Raw genomic sequence first — 24,432 nt, 5'->3', positions numbered from 1 at the left:
AAATATTTATTTCAGAGAGGAAAGGAGAGGGAGAGAGAGATAGAAGCATCAATGATGAGAGAGAATCATTGATTGGCTGCCTCCTGCCTGCCCCGCACTGGGGATGGAGCCCTCAATCTGGACATGTCCCCTGACAGGGAATCAAACAGACCTCCTGGTTCATGGGTCAAAGCTCAGCCACGGAGCCATGCTGGCCGGGCTACTCTTTCAAATGAGTATTTTGGGTTTCTTGGGATAAATTCCGAGAAGTGGAAACACTAGATCTGGAAAGCAGTATGGAGTTACCTCAAAAAATTAAAAAAGAGACTATGATCTTTTAAAGACATTGAAAGCCCATGGCAAAGAAGAAGGGCTTTAACACTCTTAGAACTGTTTTAATGACAGGGAGTTGACAGTCCCTGGGTAAGCCAAATAAGTCAGAGTGAATTAAATATAAGCCAAGGGATGCTCAGCATCAGATAGCGCTCCAATTTATAAGTATTGATAGAGCAAACATAATTTTTCTGTATAAGAGAAGCCCTAGTTATTCATATTTTGGTAAATGGTTTATTAAAACTAAAGCATTCTGTGAAATTTATGATCAACCTTCTTTTTATCTTTCATTAGCTACAAAAAAAAGTCATTGGCTATAGTTAGCTCTGGGTTTGACATGTTTCTATAGCCCCCAATGCATGATAAAGAATGCTGTCAACATATGAAATTTGGGGGTATAACTGGAGTTATTTTGAGGCTGATGGATTTCACCCAGCTTCTTACTAACCATTAGATTTCTCTTGTGATGAGTGACACAGCATGAGTTTGTAAGACCAGCTTCATCATTTGGGGATCAGATCTGAGGCCTTGGCCTCGTTAGCACAGTAACTAACAAGCTGAGCTAATTGGTCACAAGTAACAGTAAACTTAAAAAATGATTACTTATGGTACAGCAAATATAAAACCTTAAATGACAAGCACAACATTTGGTTTATTTGTAAAATTTAAAAGTAAGAGAAATAATAAAAAGAATATTATCCTCATGGCATCATCCTTCTAGCCATGAGGCTTATAATACTGAACAATTTCTTAAAGGGATATTTTGTAATCCTTTTAAATCCATAACCCCCTTTTTAATGGACATAAAATTCTTTTACCGAGTGAACCAAATAGTCATCTTTCCATTTTTAGCTCTTAGTCATCTTTCTATTATTCACCTGAGGAACATGCGAATAATTACAAGTGAAGTAGGCATTTTCGCTCTTGCAGCATTTAAATCCATTAACTTAACCACATTGTCTTACCAGGTTGTTTACAGTTATCTAACATGTTATGATAAAGTGTAGTCACTGTTCACTTATTTCTCTTGGTTGTATTCAAAACTGAAAAATACTCTTTAAAATATACTCATAGTCTATGCGTAGTGTACTTGGCATATGTCTAAATTAACTAAAACATGCTAGATCAAAGCTATATGACTTAAAATGTTCATCACAATCCTATATAGTAAATGGCTAATATGCGAATAGACCAAATGGCGGAATGACCAGTCGCTATGACGCACACTGACCACCAGAGGGCAGACGCTCAATGCAGGAGCTGTCCCTGGTGGTCAGTACACCCCCATAGGGGGAGCTCTGCTCAGCCAGAAGCCAGGCTCACGGCTGATGAGTGCAACAGCGGTGACAGGAGCCTCTCCTGCCTACACGGCAGAGCTAAGGATGTCTGACTGGTGGCTTAGGCCCGCTCCCTGTGGCGGGTGTAAGCCATCAGTCGGACATCCCCCAAGGGCTCCCAGACTGCCAGAGGGCACAGGCCGGGCTGAAGGACCCCTGAGTGCATGAATTTCATGCACTGGGCCTCTAGTATTAAAATAATTAACAATTCTTGAGGAAAGTCAGGCATTGTGGTTAGCTCTTTTATATGCATCATCTTGTTTACTATTGCAACCCTATAAAGTAGCTTGTATTATTGTCCTAATTTGTATAGATGAGAAAATTGCTATTGAGAGAGATTAAGGAACTTGATTAAGGTCATGTAGCTAGTAAGTGGCAGAGCCAGACAGGAATTGAACCAATTTTGAAACCATCTTCTTAACCTCTGTAAAAACTTAAATGTTCAACAACAGAAGAATACTCATATGTAATATTCTCCTGCTTCAATACAATATAATATTATGCAACCACTGGAAATTGTGTACCCAAATAATTTGTATTGACTTTGGAAAATATTTATATTTCAGTAGTAAATGAAAGAATAAGATACACACTGATATGATATGATATACATATAATGATCTCAGCTATATAGGAAAAAAAAGTATGAATATCCATAGGAAAAAAAAAGGAAAGAAATACAAATAACATTTATCTCTATATGTGGTAAGCCTATGGATGATTTTTGCTTTCTTATTACACATTCCTATAGTGAACATGCATTTCTTTTATAATCAGGAAAAGGGTATAATAAAATCTTTAATACTCTCAATATGGGAGAAGCAATATAAAACCTTGGTTTCTATGATTAAAGGAATAAGTCCATTAAAAGGTGCAAAGCCTTCAATTTGAGATCTGTTTCTGATGTGTCTGGCTATCAGATGTTCAGACACAATGTAATATTCTCCTGCTTGCTGTATTCTCATCTTCTTTCTGCCTTATGTTGGAGATAAAGCAGAAAGTGTGTGCTTCTCATTGGGAAGTTGGCATTTGAATGAGATGGCTGCTTTTCTCAGCTTAAAAAAGATAAAAGGAGTTATCAAGTAATGTTTTCTTTCATCTAGGGATGTTGGTCCCACTCCAACAATTGGAATTGATTGAACTCTGGTGCTTGCAAATTTAAAAACCTACACAGGGGATCTGCTCCCTCTGAATTTTACAAATCAATGGATAAACTCAAAACAAAAGCCCATTACAGAGCACCTCAATGTTTATCTGTTTGGCAAGATAAACACGTATAAACAAGTATTTTCAACTGTGAGCTTCAATAATAGCACTCTGAGATCTGTATTAGATGTTAAAAAATTGCATAGAACCATAAAGATAGCACAAACCCAAAGGAAAAAAGTGCTTTAAAAAAATTAAGTCTTCTGACCCATATTCTCAATTAAATTGTTTCATACATCTAGATGAGTCATTTCTCTTGATTTTTAATAGCATTTTTATTATTGCTTATGGAATGTAGCATCACATGAAATAGGTATGTTGTTGGTATTTAATTAAATAGTGTTGCTTCATGGAAGCCTAGAAACCATTGAGCCAGGCAGAAGAAATGATATTAAATAGATGTATCCAATGAGCACAATGTCTTCTAATTAGTTTACTATATAGCCCTGAAGTTGTCAAATCTAAATCATGACATTAAATTTGAACTTAAGTGCTTTACTGAGATTAATCAAATTGGGGGAAAAAATTAAAATGACCATATCTATATGGAGTCAGTATTTTTGCATAAAAGATTATTTATTATATTTCAATCAACAGACCAAAACTTCTAGATCAACATTTTACAAATTGTCTTTGATGATAGACCAGACTTCTACCACATTCTACCACTGATTTATTGCAGACCAATACTTTTATAAAATTCAATAAAATTGAAGTACTAGAATCATGGAAAAGTGAAAATAAAGACACAAAATAAAACCACTGATTTTTGATAGTTTTAACCAACATACAATTGTCTAATTTTCTAAAAGTTTTAAATCCTTACTCTCAATTTCTGTACTTATCTTGCCATGAACCAATAATGAACAATTCCCAGGACTGCAGGGTGTACAGACCACACTTTATCGTTGCTGTGGGTTCCTCTGCTCATCTTCAAGCCCCACACTGGTGTTTGGCTTGGGCTGGGAATCTGATTAGGGAGTGGAAAGAGGCTGACTTCTTTATCCTCACCTCCAGCTCCCCTTGAGAAGGGCTGCAGACCATAATTATATCAGTGTGGCACTGAGATCTATCACCCATAGTGTCCTGATGTTATTCCTGTATTTATAAACGCTGAGGCATGTGTTCCCAGGGTTCAGATGACTGTGGTTTCATGTGATCACTTTAACCGATGTCAGGGGATCCCAGGAACAGCATACCCGGCTCAACCAGGGGAAAATATTTCTGAGTGTTTTATACCTATACTAGAGGCCTGGTGCATGAAATTTGTGCAAGGATAGGGTCCCTAGGCCTGGCTGGTGATCAGGACCGATCAGGGCCTTCTGGCTGCCAGTCAGGGCCTCACTTCCCCAGCTTCCAGCTGCTGGCTGGGGCCTCCCTTCATTCTGCACTGCCCCCTGGTGGTCAGCGCATGTCATAGGGAGCAATCGGTCTCTCGGTCAAACTCCCGTGGACACAATTTGCATATTAGGCTTTTATATAGAGAGATGGATGAAACAGTTAATAGTTCTTGCATTGTCTATGACAATCATGGTCACAACAATGAAGTTTAGTTTAAAAAACTTGTTAGAACCCAATGTAATTGCTGACACCCAATACTTTGCTATGGCTTGTGCAGCCAACTAAGTGTAATTCATTTTCTCCCAGGTCAACACAGTGATACTTAAGGTCACCTCATGATTTAAAATTTATTTAACATTTCAAAGCTTCTTGCTTCCCCACTGGTTGATTCTAACACTCCAGGGAATAGATGCAGCCCACAGCCTGCAGGAGATGGGGGAGAGGGAGAGGCACTTGTTTGGTCTTTTCAACCAGAAGAAGGCAACATTAGCTGCCATGCTATTCTTGGCATAGTAAGCATGGCAATTGCTTCAAATGGTGGGGAACCGGCATTTCTGCAGCTGTTGTTGCTTCTCTCCCATCATTCACTGGCCTGAAGATGCCTCAGATGACAGAAAGCTATGATTATGTAAAAGTTGTATTCATTTTTTAAAAATATTTTTTTATTGATTTCAGAGAGGAAGGGAGAGGTAGAGAGAGATAGAAACATCAATAATGAGAGAGAATTTGTATTCATTTTTTGAGTATTTATTTACTTTAGTGTTATTGAACTCAATCTGAAAATGTCTACAGTTAGCTATTTTGGTTCACTGTTTTTTAATATAATATGCTGCACTTCTTCATCTGTGACAGGGAAAAACTTTTGACTATATCTGCTTATGCCTCCTGAAATCTATATTTTGCTCTGTCAGAACTTTGATATTGGCATTTATCAAGGGATATCTTCTAGAACAGCAGGGACCCCCTAAGACTCTTTTAGGGGGATTACAAGGGCAAAATTCTTTTCATAATAATACTAAGCTATTATTTGCTTATTTAACCAACTTTTTAATTAATTAATTAATTACTTTGAGAGAGAGAAACATTGATTTGTTTTTCCACTTAGTTATGCATTCACTGGTTGATTCTTGTGTGTGCCCTGACTGGGGATCAAACCCAAAACGTTGGCATATTGGGATGACGCTCTAACTAACTGAGCTACCCAGCCAGGGCTTATTTTCTTTTATGAATCTCATTCTTTCAAGAGCAAAGTTTCCAGTGCCTCCATGGAGTATGATGATATCATTGTTCTAACAGCTAATGGAGCTTGTGCTTATACTATATTCCCATGTATTTTTTGTAATCCTAGTCTTGATTTTGAATGTGACAAATACCAATAGGTATCTCCTCCATAAACCAGTTGTTCCTGGTTTTCAATATTTATTAAGAGTATAAAAAGGTTCTGAGACCGAAAACTTTGAAAATGGACACAATAGAAGAATAATGTGGTTATTTGTGTTTACAATAAAATGCCGAGACAGCTTGGCCATGAGAACCTTAGGAGATTTTTCTTTTTATTACTTGGTGTCTAATATGCAGTAGTAGTGGGGTTATGAGCTGGCAAGGAAACAGATTTACCTCTAGAGACTCAGGAGAAAAACAAGCTTGCTAACATTAACACCTTGATTTCAGAACTTCTGACCTCCAGAATGATAACACATTTTTGTAGTTTTAAGCCCCCAGGCTTGTGGTAATTTGTTACAGCCACAATAGGAAACCAATACAGACTTGTTTCAGAGGAAACAAAAACGATGTGTTGATTGTCTGCTATGTGCCAGGCCCGGAGCAAGATTACATAATCAGGGATTAGGAAAACTGGGATTCAAATTCAGGTTTGCCTGCATTCAGAGACCAAACTCTTCTCACTAACCACCTTTATTCACCCCAAATAAAATGTTATACCCTGAAAACTTACAAATTTATCAAAGGGCAACTCTAGAAGTCCAGGGCTAATGCTCTATACCTATCAAGTAGATCTTTAGTAGCCACGTAAGGGTACAGGATCAATGAGGCATCAGGACCTTGACCACATTAATGATCTATGGCAACATGGATCATGCCCTCCAATTTAACTGCAGCATGTTCATTTACCTCTGAAATGTATGAATTGCTGAATGTCAAGCTTTGCCTCATGAGAAGGAAATTCTACAGTGAATCTCACTCAACATGACTGAGAAAAGATTATTTGCTTTTTTTTCCTCTTAATTTGATGGGGAAATATGCTGATTCTTCTGGTCTAAAGCTGAATATTTACCTATTATATTGATATCCACCACCCGATTATCTGTAGAAATATTTTAAAGACAAGACTGATTTAAAAACAAATCATTTAGGACGGATGGCATTTGCTTTGGGAGGTAGCTTAAATGTAAACAAGGTAAAAAAAATTGCTCAAAATATCCAAATATTCAGGGGTAATGTAAATGCTTCAGAAATATCATTGATTTGGGGAAGCCACATTGCTGGTTCCACACCTTAAGGTGGTGGTAGCATACAGGATATCTCCATCTTCATTTTGCCTGAATTCTACTTTCCCCTCACTCTATTCCAAACTGTCCCAAGAGTGTATGTCAGCCATTTCTGAGTTGATATTAGGCCATACTCAAGATCACCAAATCTCTAAATAGCTACCTATTGTGATCACTGCCACCTCTATTGTATTCCCCACAGGGGATACATGCACCGAGGAGGAGGCCAAGCCCATGAATACTGGCGACTAGTATTTGGGTTTGGTTCCATTGTGCTGGACTACAGAGGGCTGAAAACATCCCTATGTGTCTTTTGTCAAAGGCCTAACTGCCAAAAGTTCCCCCAGATCTTCTTACTCTAGTGGTAAAAAAATAAACAAGCAAATAAATAAATAAGATAAACCCAAAGAAAAAAGAGGGACAAGTGGGTAATTTTTCTCCCTAAGACCTAAACTGAAGTGGTCTAATGCTCTACCCTAAATCAGGTCTTCTTTTCCCAAGACAGGAAGTGGAGTTTGGGTGGCAGGTGAGAAGAGGTTGAAGGAGTTAATTAGAAGGTGGGAAGCAGGGCCTAGCTCTCTTTCCAGAGCACCAGCTGGTGGGGAGGTCATTTTAATGAGATAAGTCAGAAAGGAAAGGACCTCTAAGAAAACCAATCTAGCTGGAGAACATTGCCAAAGAAGCATAAGGTCTTGTGTCCGTTGCTTACCTTACCTCTGGAGGTTCTCCCTCACCCGCTCAGCACCATGGCCCCACAAAGATCCTCTTAAATTAACATTGCTTTTCCTTAAGAATGCAGAGCAGGGAGCCTCGATCTGACCCCAGAGGCCAACGGTGTATATTGTCCAACAGGTGGTTCATGCCATGGCCATGGTTTACCTCCCCAGGCATGTCTAGGGCCTCTATCCATTGAGAGGTGCACCAGCGCTGATGCTCTTCTCTACCAGCCTTCCATGTCACCTGTGCTGCCTCATTCCTCCAACGTTCCATTTAAATCAAGGGAGGCGTAAGGCTCGCTGGTTTGCATTGTGATGAGATGTATCTGAGAGCGCTGGGATGCTATGCGGCAGTGCAGCTGCAGGCATGAATCAATTAATCGGCTATTAGGTTCAGACTCTCAGGTGATGGCATAGTCGGCTTCATGCTGACTTTGTTATATATGAAATCCCCAAAGAAAATCATACCTTATTTGAACTCTCATTATATTTTATAGTAGAATGAATATGGATCGATAATAAGTTTTGTTCCAATATAACATTAGTTTCAGAAGAATTTCCCCTTTTCTCTCTTTATCAAAAAATAAAATTATAACCATAAAAATAAAGGCTTTCTACCTAAAGGCTCTGGGAAAAGAATAATGGTTTCCTTTATAATATTAATATTTAGCTTATATTTTAAAATATACTCAGGTGATTTTATACAATGTAGAATTAAATGTTTCTCAGAATTTGAACTTACGTTGGCATGTTTGTTTGTTTTTTAAATATATTTTTCTTGGTTTCAGAGAGGAAGGGAGAGGGAGAGAGAGGTAGAAACATCAATGATGAGAGAGAATCATTGATTGGCTGCCTCCTGCACGCCTTCTAATGGGGATCTAACCCGAAACCTAGGCATGTACCCTTGACCAGAATTGAATCTGGGACCCTTCAGTCCGCAGGACGACGCTCTATCCACTGAGCCAAATCAGCTAGGGCCATTGGCATGTGTTTTTTTTTTAAATCAACCTTTTTTACATGGCAGTGAAATTAGATAATTTATTATTAAGATATAATAATTTTACTTTTTTAATTTAACTTTTTAAAATTGGGAAGTATATAAAATATATAGAAAAGAATAGGAAAACAAAATTATGGAAATCCATTATCTAAATATATACTAACCTAGCTTTATTAAAATAATATTATGCCATTTATATACTTGAATAATTTCTGAAGAAATGTTATCCTGCAGATATAACTATGATCATCTTTATTTTCTCCTCATCCAGTTATTACCTTTGCTCTGAGAAGTAACCACTACCATGAAATCAATGTTCACCATTCCCATAGTTTGTATATTTTTACTCTGTATACATAATAACTATATAGTCTCATTTTTCATTTTGTCATACTGTACATATCTTTCTCCAACCTGAAACTTAAACTCAACATTTAAGCTAGGAATGTTGTCTTGAGGAACTTGGAACATGTATAGAGTTAGATAAACCCCAAGCCTTTACATTGGGATGCAAGTTTCAGGTGCTACATGAACTCCTGAATTACACCTGCACATGTATTTTTTTCGAGAAGTGGGTCCATAGCTTTTACAACATTCTCAATTCCATCTTTGACCTGAAAAGTCTTCTTTCTTCAAAATTTTGAAATTCCATTAATGTACAAATCTTTTTTGTTAATAGTGATGTATGATTAATTTTCTTTTTTTCTATATGCTCTTTTATCCTGAGTGCAGCATTTAAAAAGATTTATGATTCTATTGCTAGGCTTATTCTTTTTTATCTTCTCTTTTGGGAATGTCATCAGTGATGTGTTTTGAAGGCAGGAATGACTTAATAAAACGCATATACCACTCTGACCACTAGAGGGCACTAACACAACTAAAAACAGAGATGGTGTCTTGGAGTAAAGGAATACAAATGCCAGAGGAGTTGCTTCCAATATCTTCACATATTTATTTATCTCTGTTTACAGATTTCCACATCGAGCTTCTAATATGTCCTAACACTTTCATGTTCGAATTATTTCAATGTTATCAGTCTCATTAAAAAAAACTCGAAGCAGGCCTGACGGGGAGGCCTTAAATAAATGAAGTACACTACAGCTAGATTCTGGCTACTTATCTAGTCATTGCTGAACTTTTAAGACACCAATTGCTGGTCAGTTAATTGGTATCTTTATTAATAAAAAATAAATAACATGATTTAGAAGTTTACATACAGGAAAATTGCCTCTTCACTAAGACTTTACTAAAACTGCTTTGTCATAATTTATGCAACTCTTGTATACATTCACTCTTTGGGAATACTATATTCCAAGGTTTTCTGATTTCTAGTCAGCTAGGAGTCTGTTTTACTTACTTATCCATCCCTTTCCTTTCTTGTTTATAATAAGTTTCTTTTTGAGATTTAAGTAATCTATAGCATGGAGTCTTTTAAAAATGTCATTTAACTAATTTTCTTTATTTTACTCTACATTTTCTCCCTAAATCTTTAATTTTGTTTTAATTATTTTTATATGTCTCATAGTTATCTACTGAGGAGGTAGCTATTTATTAATTCTTTTAATCTATTTAACAAAACAAAGATCCCTCTCCGAATGGAACTTACATTCTGTGGGGTGGGGGTGGAGCACATATAAACAATGAACATAAGCAAATTGTATAATTTGTTAGAAGATGCTAAGTGCTATAGAAAAATGACAAACAGAAGATAAAAAAATAAGGAGTCAGGAGTGGGGGTTGCAATTTTAAGTAGGTGGACCTTCCTGAGAAGGAGGTGAGAGAGCTGGTCCCATGAATGTCTGACAAGAGGCAGACAGAATAGCTAAAAAACAAATTCCCTTGGGCGTGCCACTGAAGATCCTGGTGTTACCATCGGCTGCCACTCTACCCGGTGTTAGGGGTATTGTGAGACCCAGCTGTACCCAAAGTCTCACTTCCCCCGAAGTGTCCCTGATGCCAAGATCCGCATCTTGTCCTGGAGCGGAGGGAGGCAAAAGTGGATGAGTTCCCACTCTGTAGCCACATGGTGTCCAATGAATATGAGCAGCTCTACTCCAAAGCTCTGGAGGCTGCCTATATTTGTGCCAACCAGCACGTGGTGAAAAACTGTGGCTAAGTTGGCTTTCACATCCAGTGCGTTCCACCTCTTCCACGTCATCCGCATTAACAAGATGTTGGCCTGTCCTGGGGCTGATAGGCTCCAGACAGGCATGCAGGGTGCCTTTGGAAAGCCCCAGGGCTCAGTGGCCAGGGCCCACCTTGGCCAAGTCATCGTGTCCATCCGCACCAAACTGCAAACCAAGGAGCATGTGATGGAGGCCCTACACAGAGCCAAGTTCAAGTTCCCTGGCCGCCAGAAGACCCACATCTGTGGGGCTTTGCTAAGTTTAATGCCGATGAGCTAGAAGACATGATGGTTGAAAAGCAGCTCATCCACCCAGCCCTTGTGGATCAGTGATTGAGCATCAACCCATGAAACCAGAAGGTTGCCGGTTTGATTCCTGGTCAGCGCACATGCCTGGGTTGTGGGCTCCATCCCCAGTGGGGAGCGTGCAGGAGGCAGCTGGTCAATGATTCTCTCTCATCATTGATGTTTCTCTCTCTTCCTCTCTGAAATCAATTAAAAAAAAAAAAAAAAAGGAGACAGAAAAGGACTGAGTGGTGAGGTGGCCAAGCAATCAAGCAAGCCTAGTGTCCTAATGAAGAAAGAAGGGGTAGGTAGTGGGTAGAAAAGGTTGTGGCTACCCCTTGAATTCCACTTCTAGGCTCTAATTCTCATGCATTTTTCCACAGAGAATTATCAAGTGGCCTTGCAGCCTTGCACATGGAAATTTTCCTCTGAAGGAAAACAGGTAGGGGAAATTTATCCCATTCAGTTACACATTTGCTTTATTATTATTTTTTTAAATCTTAGTATCAATTAAATTTTACTACCTAAAAATAAAATGTAATGAAAAACACCTTGTTGAAATAATTTAAACAATTAGGTCTTCCTTCTGAAATAATAACTGCATTTTATAGAATTTTATACCTCCTTCTTATGCATGTTACTTGATTATTTCAATTATTATAATAATCTAAGATAATCTATTTTATTATCCTATATAATAAGTGCAAAAGCTGAGGATTAGAAAAATTACTCACTGTAGCTGTTTTCTGACATAGCCAGTATTACAGCTTTCTCTCATATACTTTAAAAATGTACATCTATGACTGAAATTTGATATCTAAGAGAAGAATATCAATCTTATCTGCTTTTATCTCACAAGGGTACTTTATAAAGACATATATTAAAGCACATTTACTCCTAATATTATGGAAGAACTTTTGGAGAATTTTTACCTGGAAAATATGCATCCCTCTAACATTTACAGTAAAATTCAGAGCAAGGTTGTGAGATACAGAGAGAAAACCTCTTTATAGGGCAAATTTGCAAAACTTATCAAATCTTAAAACTTTAGAATGTCTAGTTTTGATCCAACAATTCTACAATTATAAAATTACTCTAAGGACCCGGCTGGTGTGGCTTAGTGGTTGGGCATCGACCTATGAACCAGGAGGTCACGGGCACATGCCTGGTTTGTGGGCTTGATCCCCAATGGGGGGCATGCGGTGGGCAGCCAATCGATGTTTTTCTCTCATTGATGTTTCTATCTTTCTCTCCCTCTCCCTTCCAATCTGAAATCAATAAAAATAAAATAAAATAAAATTACTCTTAAGGAAATAATTAGAGGTAAGAGGAGAGGGTTAGGTTGAAGGATATTTATTACCTAAAATATAATAGAAAACAACCTAAACAAATTTTGTTATATCATGACAATGGATGCTTACACAACTGTCAAAAATAATGCAATATATCATTTCAGTGACATGGAAGGGCATCCGCTATATAATGGAAGTGGGAGAAGAAAGCAGGTTATTAGGAATATGTAAGATATCACCGTCTTTTGATTTCAGATTGTAACTCTATGTTGAGAAAAGACTGGAGGTCACCAACCTTTTTCTGTCAAGGGCCAGATAGTTAATATTTTAGGTTTTGGGGGCCATTTGGTTTCTGTTGTGACTACGCTGCTCAGTTGCTATAGTGCAAAAACAGCTGTCTACAACATTTAACAAGTGGGTACTGCTGAATTTAGTTCCTGGACTGTAGTTTGCTGATCCTGATCTCTAATTGTAAACAGTGATTATCTCTAGGAGCTATAATTCTAGATTTAATTTTCTTCTTTTGGCTTTTTTTTGGGGAAAGGAAATTTCTTCCGCCCCTTCTTGAGTTCTTATGGCTGGACTAATAATAGAATTGACCCAAGGGCAGATTAGTAGAAAAATCAATTTAATATGCACACATTGGAAATCATAGATGATGCTCTTTGAAATGATGAACCACACAGCTTTTTATACTTTTTTAGACAGAGAAACAATGAATCTGTGAAGAAATGACAGGAAAGAGGCATTTAGGTTGAGATTGCTCATTAGTGAGGAATCTAAACAAAGTTTGGGCTTGTGTATAAGTTAATTAGTAAAAGGGTAGTGAGGTTTGTTTATATAAACTCTTTGGTCCTGGATTCTTTAACTCTAGCAATAAGAGTGTCTGTCTTAGCCCCTCTGGAGCAAGAAGGATGCCTTTCAGAGGGGCAATTTTTATAATTAAAGCATTCAATTATATTCCATTTTTATATTGTCAATGACATACTGCTATTTTAGTAATTCAATTAGAATAGGATTGGGTCACATAAATATTATAAACTATTTATCAGAAGAATAAATTAAAATAAAGGTAGTTCTTTTGATTACTTGGATACTGAGCACCTTCTTTTATCGTCTAGTTTTGGGTGGTGTTTTAAATATTGGGTCAGCTTTTCTTGTGATCCAAATATTTCCTATACAATATGTGCCATCAAATGAAAGATCATTTTAATATTATCTTCTGGAAAACATCATTAGGAATTAGGAACTTTGGTTGGTAGGACAAGTAGACATTGTATTTCGAAGTATTTTCCAAAAGCTTGTAAATTTTGGAGAATTAGTCACATTCTCTGCTTCCCTGGAAGAGAGAACAATGTGAGTTGATTGTGTCAGTGAAATATCTGCCAGTGTTCTGAGGTCTTCCAGCTTGTGAGGTGCTGTCAGAGGTGTGCTGGTCAGTGTTTAACGGCCAGCATTGGCTGAGAAAAAGGCAAAAGGGTGGGGGAAGAGCCCTGATATGTAGTATTTGCTAGCTTCTGTGGTGTAAGTATTGCCAATGCTGGGCAATTTCATGCTATTGATGGGACTCACAAAATTCTTCAATATTTAATAATCATGTGTGCAAGCCAGCTTCTGAACACCACAGGGTCCAATGAAAATGAGTAGAGCCCCCATCCCATTCACTATAAAAACACCAGGCCTCACGTTCCGACCTCTCTATCCCTCCATCAAATCTTTCTGGGAAGCTCCAAGTGATGGCATTCTCCTGGTAGGGCTATTCTGCTGCCTGCTTTTTCAGAATTGCTCTGTTCTTAACAGCCCCCATGGTTGCCAAGGCCGCTGATGGGCTGCTGTGTGGGCCTAGGCTCTATTCCTTCCACAAGAGGGCTGTTGTAGGTAACTTTTTTGTCATTCTCACTTCTATTCCATCAGTGGGTCTTGCTGACTCCACCTTGAAAATAGATTCAAAATCATTGATAACACTATTGTATTTATCTCCATCTACCAGACTCATCCAAGGCATTGCCATCTCTTTCCTGGAGTAGCCTTATAACTGGCTGCTCCTTCCATACAGCAACCAGAGCCATTGAAAAATTAAAATGTAATGTTTACATGTGCCAAGCACCTAAAAAGAGGAATTCCTTGAACATAAGAACAGACAAAAATCTTTTCCTATCAAGTTGTTCACGTGTCAGCATTTAGCTACAAAACCTGTATCAAAATACCTCATATTAAAAGAAAAATTTTAAATGGCTATGTGTGCATTGGTTCTAATAAAATTCAATTTGGTATGTAACCACTAATCTCAAGTGGCAGAGGTAGGGTTTGAGTCCATGCCTTTATGACCAAAGAAAGAATCAATGCTTGACTATCAAACAGGACTTGGTGCTCAAGTTCTGACCTGGGCAACAGGAAGGAATCCGAATCATTGACCTGACCTAGTGCTGGTCATTATAGGTTCTGGGTGGTTTTGGGGGGATGAACTGCAGGAACTGAGATGAGGAGGACAGTTATACTTTCAGGACAACCATGGCTGTGCTGGGGGAATCTGAATGCCTGTGTAGGGGTGGTCGTGATGAGTGACTTCCAGAAACCCAAGCTGTAATCCAGCAGTAAAAGTGTGATTTGATTCTCTTCCCAGCTCTGATTACCCTTCATGGTTTCAACTAGACCACGAAGGGCTGACACCCCCAGTCCTTGCAACCCGAGGATGGGACTGGAGGAGTGAAGAGGAGAGTGACAGTCCCCACTCGCATTGGGGGTGTAGGACAGACTCTGGGAGCGGTTATTTAGTCACAGGCTGTTACCACCTTCAGCAGGAGGCCAATTTGGTCTTTTATCATATCACTCAGGAAACTTGATCAGCTAGCTGCAGCCTGCTCCACTCCCAGTTGCCACCCCATCTAAAGTTTCCATTTACACTTATTGGAAGGCTGGCTATGGGATCAGGAGCATCATTTAAAAATAATCTAACTTTCACAATAAGACTACAGGGCATTGAGCTGTGGTGTCTTTGTATTTCAATTTTAGTATTATGGAAGAATGGGCTTATTGACAACATTTTTTTTTTTTCCTGACAATAATTCATTAGGTGCTGTCAACAGCAAAAAAATCTTAATGGACTTGAGCTATGTGAGCCATATGTGTTATTTCTTTCTCTCTCACCCTCAGGGCCATTTGGAATGAAGGATTCTCAGGAAATGGACAGTATATTGTCAAGTTTGAAAGCATACGGGGCTAAACAGGATTCTACTGAAGGCTCATGGTCTTATAATCCCATATTTATAAGCAATTAAAGTTCACCAAAGTCTATAAAAACATGCCACAGCTGTGAATCAAATTAGTGCCTTGACCTATCCAATTAGACAAAGAAAACATCAATATTATAATTAGGCGGCCAATTTCCTTCTTAGAATTAATGTAAATAGTGATTATGTTTTAAAATCAAACGAGCACTGTCTTTTCAAACTAGAAGAAGCCTGTGCTAAAAGATGCAAAATTCCAGGTCAGAGAGAGTTCCTTCATGTTTGATTAGTAAAACTGACAAGGGAAATTGTCTTTTTTTCTTTTTGGTATCTCAGCAAAATCTTCCTTTTGATTCCAATCAATCCTCTCTTCTTTTATGAGGACTGACTGTCCATAGATTTAAAGTCATTGCTTTGTCAGTTGAGGTTGAAGAGCAAAGAGTTTCAAGCCTTCCAGCGAGTCATTGCTCAGTAATTATTCAGTAATTTCAAACCACACCCAAATGCAGGTGTAAGTCACAGCCAGTCATCTGCCTGTTGAGGTCCTTCATCCTTGTCAGTGAAAGAGATGCTTCAGATCTAGGGCGGGAGCTTCTTGTTGTGATGGGACAAGTAAAATTACCCAAGTGCTGTCCTCACTTCCTGTCTCTAATTTCTTATCTCATGATTTCCTCTCTGCCGTCTCCATTCACTGGTCAATGTTGTCAATTACAGAAACCATTCAGGAAGCACAAACTTGCCAACAAATTAAAGAAATCTAGTTGGAAAAATGTAGAGTAAGAAAGAGTTACTATAAATTGTCATTTTTTTTTAAGTTGGAAAGGATATTTTAGTGATCTTCTCTAGATGGCAATGGGGCTCCCATCAAAAGTCTTTAGTCTTTTAAGTAGTAGTTGAAATATGCTCTTCTTTAATTTCTAAAAACAAATGAATTTAAAAAAAAACATTTGCTATGAAAGCAAAACAGTGGGCAACAGTAGAAATGTTTTTGTGAGTTTTCATGATACCTATTTTATGTCTGCATATTCAAAATAACTCCGCATGGGCCATGAAATGAGTCGGTCTGTTACTTGATTAATCTTCAGTCAGGCTATTGATAGATTTGTAGGTTGTTTTACTAGCAGCATGTGTTGAAATCTTGATTATTTACCCTTGGGTTTAAGGATTGATTTTTGCTTTATTATTTCCCCCCGACCCCTGCCCTGGGTGTAACTGGTACTCTCCAGACAATTTAAAAGACACATTTAAAAAGATATTTATACAGGAAGTATACAAATATGCTATCAGCATCTTAGGTAAATCTCTACCAGAAAGGGGCTTAGAATATGTCACATCTTATAGATATAGTGACTTTATAAAAAATTAGATTTCCCCTTAAAAATCGAATCCATTTTATGACTCATGAGCTTTCTTTGGTAGAGACATGTTACCTATTATCCATTTCTTCCATTGTTTTCTGCTATGTTATAAGCTATTTTTGTGACTTATTTTATGTGAATTGCTTCAATCAACTCTTTAAAATATCCAATTACATTTGTTTTCTTTTGGCCCCTAACAACTTTTTAGTTCTTCAAGACCTTGCAAAAATAATTTAGGCTGCTGTGAATTCATTAACAAATTCCCTTCATAATTTAAGATTCTTGCCAGACCTGCTAATGTGTGCAGAGCATATTCAAAATGAGCATTTTCCCTAACCTGCTTGCAAAACAAAAACAAATAAACTATTCTTGCCCTAGCTGGTTTGGCTCAGTGGATAGAGCATTGGCCTGCAAACTGAAGGGTCTCAGGTTTGATTCTAGTCAAGAGCACATGCCTGGGTTGCGGGTTGCGGCCTTGATCTCCAGCAGGGGGCATGCAGGAGGCAAATGATCAATGACTCTCTCTCATCATCATTGATGTTTCTATCTCTCTCTCCCTCTCCCTTCCTCTCTGAAATCGATAAAAATATATTAAAAAAAGAGATACTACCCATCTCTTTAAAAAAGATTAAGTAATGCTCAAGACCATAAAAGGGGAAAAAAGAATATAGTTAATATTCTTAGTATATTTATATAGCAATCAGCTAAGTAAAGAGTTAGATTGGAAAGCATTATCAGATATTTATTTTAAAAGGGACATTTCACAAATGGGTCCACATCAAGGTGAAGACATTGCCATTAACTTTGCTGAGTTATGTCATCTCTCTCTACATTACAATTTGGATATTAGGTGACACATTTTAGAGTGGTATATAGAGTTCACAAAAAGCCTCCTGAAGATTCACCTTTATAAGGGCTCAGAAACAAACCCTGATCATTTAAAATGTGTACTTTATATCACAAATTTGATGTAGTATTGATTAAAATGCAGTCCAAAATACACAGCTGAAAGTGCTTGAAAAGGAGGCTAATAGGACACATGGGTTATATAATGTAACATTCTAAAAGTACTTAGAATGGTGCCTGGTCCTATTAGTAAACACTAAATAAGTGTTTGATAAAAAATAAATTCAATAAATTGTATACATTTATTTATTATTGAATATCTACCATATGGCAGACACTGAGCAAAGTGTTAGGGATAAATAACGAGCCAAAAAAGAGTAGATCCTTGTCTTCATGGAACTCAGTGTTTAAAAGTTAGACACTCATCCTGGTCAAATAACTCAGTTGGTTAGAGCATCATCCCAATACACTAAGTTTGCGGGTTCAATCCCCAGTCAGGGCACATACAAGAATCAACCAATGAATGTGTAAGTAAGTGGAACAAGAAATCTCTCTCTTTCTCTCAAATCAATAAATATAATAAAATACAATAAAAGTTATACACTCAAATAATCACATAAATAAAGACATAAAATGGAGAATAAAAAATACTTGGTGCAGTGAGAACATACGGTAGAATCTCATGAGTCAAGGAGGCTTCAGAGAAGAAGTAAGATTTAAGCTAAGTTCTGTGCCATGGATAGAAATTGACTAGGTCAAGGAGAGAGCGTGTGTCAATTCTATGGATAAAGAATAAAAATGGTACCTTTCTGAAAATGGAAGCAGGTTAATTTGACTGATATATAAAGAGAATGAGGCCAAAAGGGGCTTTTGGTGAACTAGGGAAGGTAGGTAGGTTATTTTTGCAACTCTTTTAAACCATGGCTAAAATAGGGATGTAGATCTTCATACTGAAGTCAGTGAAGGACATCAGAAGTTTTAAGTACAGACTAAGTGTGTCTGTGTGAGTTTGTGTATATCTGAATGTGTGTGTGGGAGAGGGGAGAGACTATTTGAAAAGAGAATTCTGGGCCCTGTTTGGAGAATAGGGAATGGGATGCAGTGGCAAGAGTAGATGCAGGGAGATAGTCAAGCATCTAATACACTCGCCAGGAAATAAATCATGCTGTTTTGGAGTTATGGAATTAAAGTGGTGGCTGTGGCTTTAGGGAGAAATAGATTTGCTTAGTTATGTCAATGGGAGTTTTTACTGAATTGGATTAGGTGGGTAATGAAGAAAGCAGTATCAAAATGGCTCATAGGTTTTTATTTAATACTAGAGGCCCAGCACATGATTAAATCGTGCGTGTGTAGGGTCCCCTAGGCCTAGCCTGCCATCAGGGCCATGTCCGCTGCCCCATGAAGCCTCACATGCTCTGCGGATGCTGCCGGCAGCCTGCGACACTCCTCATATGCTGCTGGTGCTCCACGATGCTCCAAAGTCCCGCCCACCGTGGCCATCACGAGACCCATCAATGCACCTCTTGATGAGTCCAGTAGTTGGTCATGACTCTGTAATGGTGTCACAACTACAGGCCTTTCATGATATAGACTAGAGGCCCAGTACACTGATTCGTGCACCAGTGGGATCCCTCGGCCTGGCCTGCGGAGATTGGGCTGAAGCCAGCAGTCCAATGCCGCCTGCTGCTCCTGCCTGCTGCTCCTGCTCATCCCGGCCCCAGTGCACCTGCCAGGGGCTCATGCCCGGTCAGTCCCAATTGGGAGAGGCTTGCGCCGCTGCAGCGGCGCTCGCTAGCCATGAGCCATGCGTCTGGCGCCCATTGGTCAGCTGAGCGGCACTCCCACTGTGGAAGTGCACTGACCACCAAGAGGCAGCTGCTGCATTGAGTGTCTGCCCCTGGTGGTCAGTGTGTGTCATAGTGACCAGTCTTTCAGTCGTTCGGTCATTCGGTCGGTTAGGCTTTTAACACTTTGCACTCGCTTGCTTTTTTCTCGATTCCTTTATTCTATTCAGGATTTAATTTTTTAAATACCCCAGATTTTACAAAGCGCGGCAGTAGAATAAAAAACTGGAGTTTCTTTTCATACAAACTTATTTATTTGGATTTTTTTATATTTCAAATTATTGATACATTCAAAGAGTAATTTTAATCTCAACATCTGAGTGCAAAAGGTTAATAATATAGACTAGAGGCCCAATGCATGAAATTTGTGCATGGGTAGGGTCCCTAGGCCTGGCTGGTAATCAGGGCCAATCTGTGGGGTGACTGGTGGGTCAATCAGGGGGCTCCTAATGGCACCTGCCTTGACCACGGTTTGCTGGCCCTGCCTCCTGTCCAGCGGGGTGATTTGGGTGGTGGTGCTGGCCCACTTGCTGACTGGCCCCACCCCCAATTGTGGTGCCACCACCACCGTTGGTCGTCTCCCTCTGCAGGGCAACCAGTGGGGTGATTAGGGGGTCCCCACTAACACTGCCTTGGTTGGCCAGGATCCTATGGACTGGGGGCAGCTCCTGCATTGAGCATCTGCCCCTTGGTGGTCAGTGAGCATCATAGCAACCAGTCATTCCACCAGTCATTCCGTCGTTAGGTTGATTTGCATATTAGGCTTTTATTATATAGGATGTCCTTAGTTGATACAAGGGACAGTAGGGGAAATGGGAGGTTTGAGGGAGGAGATTATAATTTGGTTTTAGATATTTTGAGTTTGAGGCACCTTCATGATTGTAAGTAGAGCTATGAAGTAGGCAGAAAAGGGGTTTGGGGTTAGAGATATAAATCTGTGAGTTAACTATGTTCAAATGGGAATGAAAGCCATGTGCATAAATGAGTTTGTATAGAGATTATAGAGTGAGAAGAATACAGACTTTGTGATGAATGTTTAATGATCAAGTACAGGGGGCAGAGTCTGTGGAGAAGACAGATAATGAAAATGAGTAGCAGAAAAGCAGGAGGCTATCAAAGGAGGAGGTATTTCTAGAAAAAAGGAATGCTCAACAGTGTTCAAAGCTGCTGAGAACTGGTGAAGAAAGATGGAAAAAAGAACAATATGACCATCACTGTTGGCATTGACAGAGTGGTTTGGGGAGTGATGGGGACAGAGGATAGACTGAACTGAATTGTAGAGTATATTCTGAAAATAACAGATTGGATCAAACAGACTAGTTTCTATTTAGGAGTGGAGGAGGCTCATTTGGAAGTTCTCCTTACAGGTTCCAAAATATGAAAAGATAAAAGACAAAACAGTACCAGGACCTGTCAGACACCATGTTAACCAAGTGATCCAAGTCAGCATCATCAGTATTAGCATAAACTGATGTCTCATGCCTCCTAATGTGATCATCTGAGAAGGATCCAAATGACTTACTTAGCATCTCTGCCAGCCCATGATGCAGAATCTGAATCTAGATATGAGTAAATAGACAAACCCAAATTGAATTGGCCTATACTTTTAAAAAGATGTGTCACAAAAGAAAAAGGAAGACTGAGGTACTGATAGATTAAAGGAGACTAAAAAGACAAGTAAATGCAATATGTAGTATTGAAATGGATCCTGAATCCAAACAGAAAAAAGAAAATGCTATAGAAGACATTGTTGGGACAACTGATGGAATTTGAATATGTGCTGTATATCAGTCTTGTAATAGTGTAAAATTTCCTGAATTCGATTTTTCTCCTGTGGTTCTATAAGAGGACACCCCATTCTTCGGAGATAGATGCTAAAGTATTTAGGGGTTACAAAGCTCCAAATTACTTTTGAATGATTCAGAAAAAGTAATATTCAGAAAAAGTAACATATAGTATACACACAGAAACACAGACAAAGAAAATATGACAGAATGTTAGCAATTGTTCTCTCTTCTTGCTATTTGTTCATTGTGCTACTTGTGCAATTTTTCAGTAAATTTGACTTTTTTACAATAAAAAATAAAAAATTCAGAAACAGTCAGAGCTCTACACCACCTGCTAATATTTATTATCCACTAAATGGATCACATACAGATTAGATAAAACAATTTTGGGTATTGTGAGTATTAGTAACAGCATTCATCTGTGGCCATCAATATAATTTGAAACCTAATTTCAGTGGTTAGCACAGGAACCTGAAAAGATACCTTCCATGACCTTTGCTTTACAAGACATTTCTACTAAAATTGCAAGACTATCTTTTCTGTCAAATATCATCACAATGGTCCTACATGAGGATTTGAGTCAACTAACACCCACGGAGACCGCTCTAAGTGTAATGCTGGATTCTAGGTAGAACATGGAGGTGAACGTGACCTTCAGGGCTCTCAAAAAGCATGCGGTTCAGTGTGGAGGCTCAGGCAAGATCACAACGTCACAGAAATTTGTGAAAATACAATAAATGAACTACAAAGGTCAAGGAAGGCTGCAGAGCAATGTTTCCCATTGGCCAGAGTAGTAAAATGTCTACACCAAGAAAAAAAATGTTCGGGAAACTTACATACAAGAAAGATATGAGAAAATAACCAACCACCATTCACTTTCATTGTCATTTTATAGAGAAAGGACATATATTAATATAAAAAAAACTATGAAGGAGAATATCAAAGTAAATAACAGTTCTTAAAGTAAATTGAATTTTATTTTATTGAGAAAAAAAAGGCAGTAATAAAAGCTTAATGAGTGACGCGAGTGGGAGTTCTGAAAAAGTCAAAGCACCTTTTTAATTTTGAGAGGAAATACGACTTACCTGAGTCTTCAAGTAGCTAGTCTTTTAAAAAATATATATTTTATTTATTTCAGAGAGGAAGGGAAAGAGAGAAAAAGCTAGAAACATCAGTGATGAAAGAGAATCATTGATCGGCTTCCTCCTGCACACCCTACACTGGGAATCAAGCCTGCAACTTGGGCATGTGCCCTGAATGGGAATCGAACCATGACCTCTTGGTTCATAGGTCAACGCTCAACCATTAAGCCACGCTGGCCAGGCATGGTTAGTCTTTAATAAACTTTGGGAAATTCACATGTGGGTAACCCACATAGAGGTACAAGGCCTTCATTGTTTTCTGTAGCACATCATTGGCATTCAGTGAGCTACAGATGCATAATTGGGGTAAATACAATAAATATTAAATTAGGTAATTAAATAGTGTCTTCCAGGTTTGAACCTAACTTCAAAAGCACTTAAGAAAATTGCTCATTGAAGAAATTTGCTCATTTAAGGCTTACTTAAGTTGCTTATTAAGAAAGTTACTGCCCTGGCTGGTTGTTTAGTGGTTAGAGCATTGGCCTGAGAACTGAACCCAACCAGGGCTGTGTACGGGAGGCAACCATTAGATGTGTCTCTCTCACATCCATGTTTTTCTCTCTCTCTCCCTCCCTCCCCTCTCTTCTCTCTCACCCTCTAAAAAAGAAAATGGACAATTGCTTAGTTAACAAGAAAAAAATGTATAAATGTGTGTATGTGTATATATATGTATATACTGTATATACATATATATTATACTTCTAAATTTAAAAAAAATAATGCTTATGAGGGTTGGGGGGGGGGGTAAGAGATCAACTGAAGGACTTGTATGCATGCATATAAGCATAACCAATGGATGCAAGACATTGGGGATTGGGGTGAGGGCATGTGCCGGGGGGTAGAGGAGGCCAGGGGGAGGTCAATGGGGAAAAAAAGGAGACATATGTACTACTATTTGTAATACTTTAAACAATAAAATAAAATAAAATAAAATAAAATAAAATAAAATAATGCTTACAATTGATTTAAATACTGAGTTACTTTATGAAGAAATAGTGGCCTGGTGCACAGATTCGAAGGAAATTAATTAGAAGAAATATTTTAATATCGCTATTTGCCCTTTCGCTATAATAGAAGTGTCAGAGATGAAAGAAATTAGTAAAATGTATATGAAAATAATATATAAATTGATTAATAAACAATAACAACATGATATAACAACAGCAACGACATGATATAAAAACAACAAAAACATGATATAAAAGCATGGATAAAAACAATGACTGATAAATTGATTAACTTATTCTAATATCTCCCTGTATACCACATTAAGAGTGAAAACACTTTCAGAGTGCTTGACTAATTTCCTTTGTGATGAAGTATTTACAATTTTAACTTTAATGTCACACGCTCTTCGAACTTGAGAGAGAGCAACATATAACCGACCATGTCCAAAAACGGGTTCAGGTAGGAATATTCCTACTCTGTCTAGAATTTGTCCTTGTGATTTATTAATGGTCTTCAGACATATTCTGTCTATGACGCCACTTTCTTTCAGCTTCAGAATGTCAACAAAACAACCAAATTCACGATTGATGATGACAGATCGAAACACATGAGTGCGATTGGTACCAGAGAGAACTTTATATGTATTACGCATATGAGAGTCAACGTTTATTTTTAAACTAGGGGCCCCGTGCACAAATTCATGCATCTTGAAAGGAACTGTGGGCCGCGAGGCTGTGGTAGGCATAGGGGTGGGTCTTGGCCCATCCTTGGAGCCCCCACCTCGCTCCTCCTGCCACAGCCCCCGGTCCCCTGTCTGCTGGCATTCCCGCTCCTGCTACTCCCACATGCTGACGACGCCGGCCCCGCTTGCACCTGCTGACAGTGCAGAGCGATTTGGGCCAGCGCCAGCAGTGGGTGAGAGTGGGGCCGGCGCTGTCAGCAGGTGCGAGTGGTGGCTGCTGCCCCAATTGCCCCTCAGGAGCAGGGGGAGGTGGAGAAGCCCTCAGGGGCAATCAGGGTTGGCAGCCACTGCTTGAAACTGCTGATGACGCTGAGTGATTGGGACCAACGCCGGGCACCAGCAGCGGGTGCGAGTGGGGCCGGTGCTGGCAGTAGGTGGGAGCGGCGGCTCTGGCGCTGGCAGTGGATGCGAGCAGGG

General features: G+C 38.8%; 1 pseudogene across 1 annotated transcript; it reads left to right on the top strand.

The window, feature by feature from the left end:
- Positions 1 to 6,573: 6,573 nt before the first annotated feature.
- On the top strand, positions 6,574 to 10,877 carry LOC307106543 (large ribosomal subunit protein uL16-like; annotated as a pseudogene). The gene is made up of 2 exons: positions 6,574 to 6,612; positions 10,318 to 10,877. The product of its transcript is annotated as a large ribosomal subunit protein uL16-like (transcript).
- The last annotated feature ends 13,555 nt before the right edge of the window (positions 10,878 to 24,432 follow it).

The sequence above is a fragment of the Cnephaeus nilssonii genome (genome assembly GCF_951640355.1).
Source record: "Cnephaeus nilssonii genome assembly, chromosome: 10".
Classification (NCBI taxonomy): Eukaryota; Metazoa; Chordata; class Mammalia; order Chiroptera; family Vespertilionidae; genus Cnephaeus; species Cnephaeus nilssonii.
The sequence above is the reverse complement of the archived record's forward strand: the minus strand, read 5'-3'. Positions and strand labels throughout refer to the sequence as shown.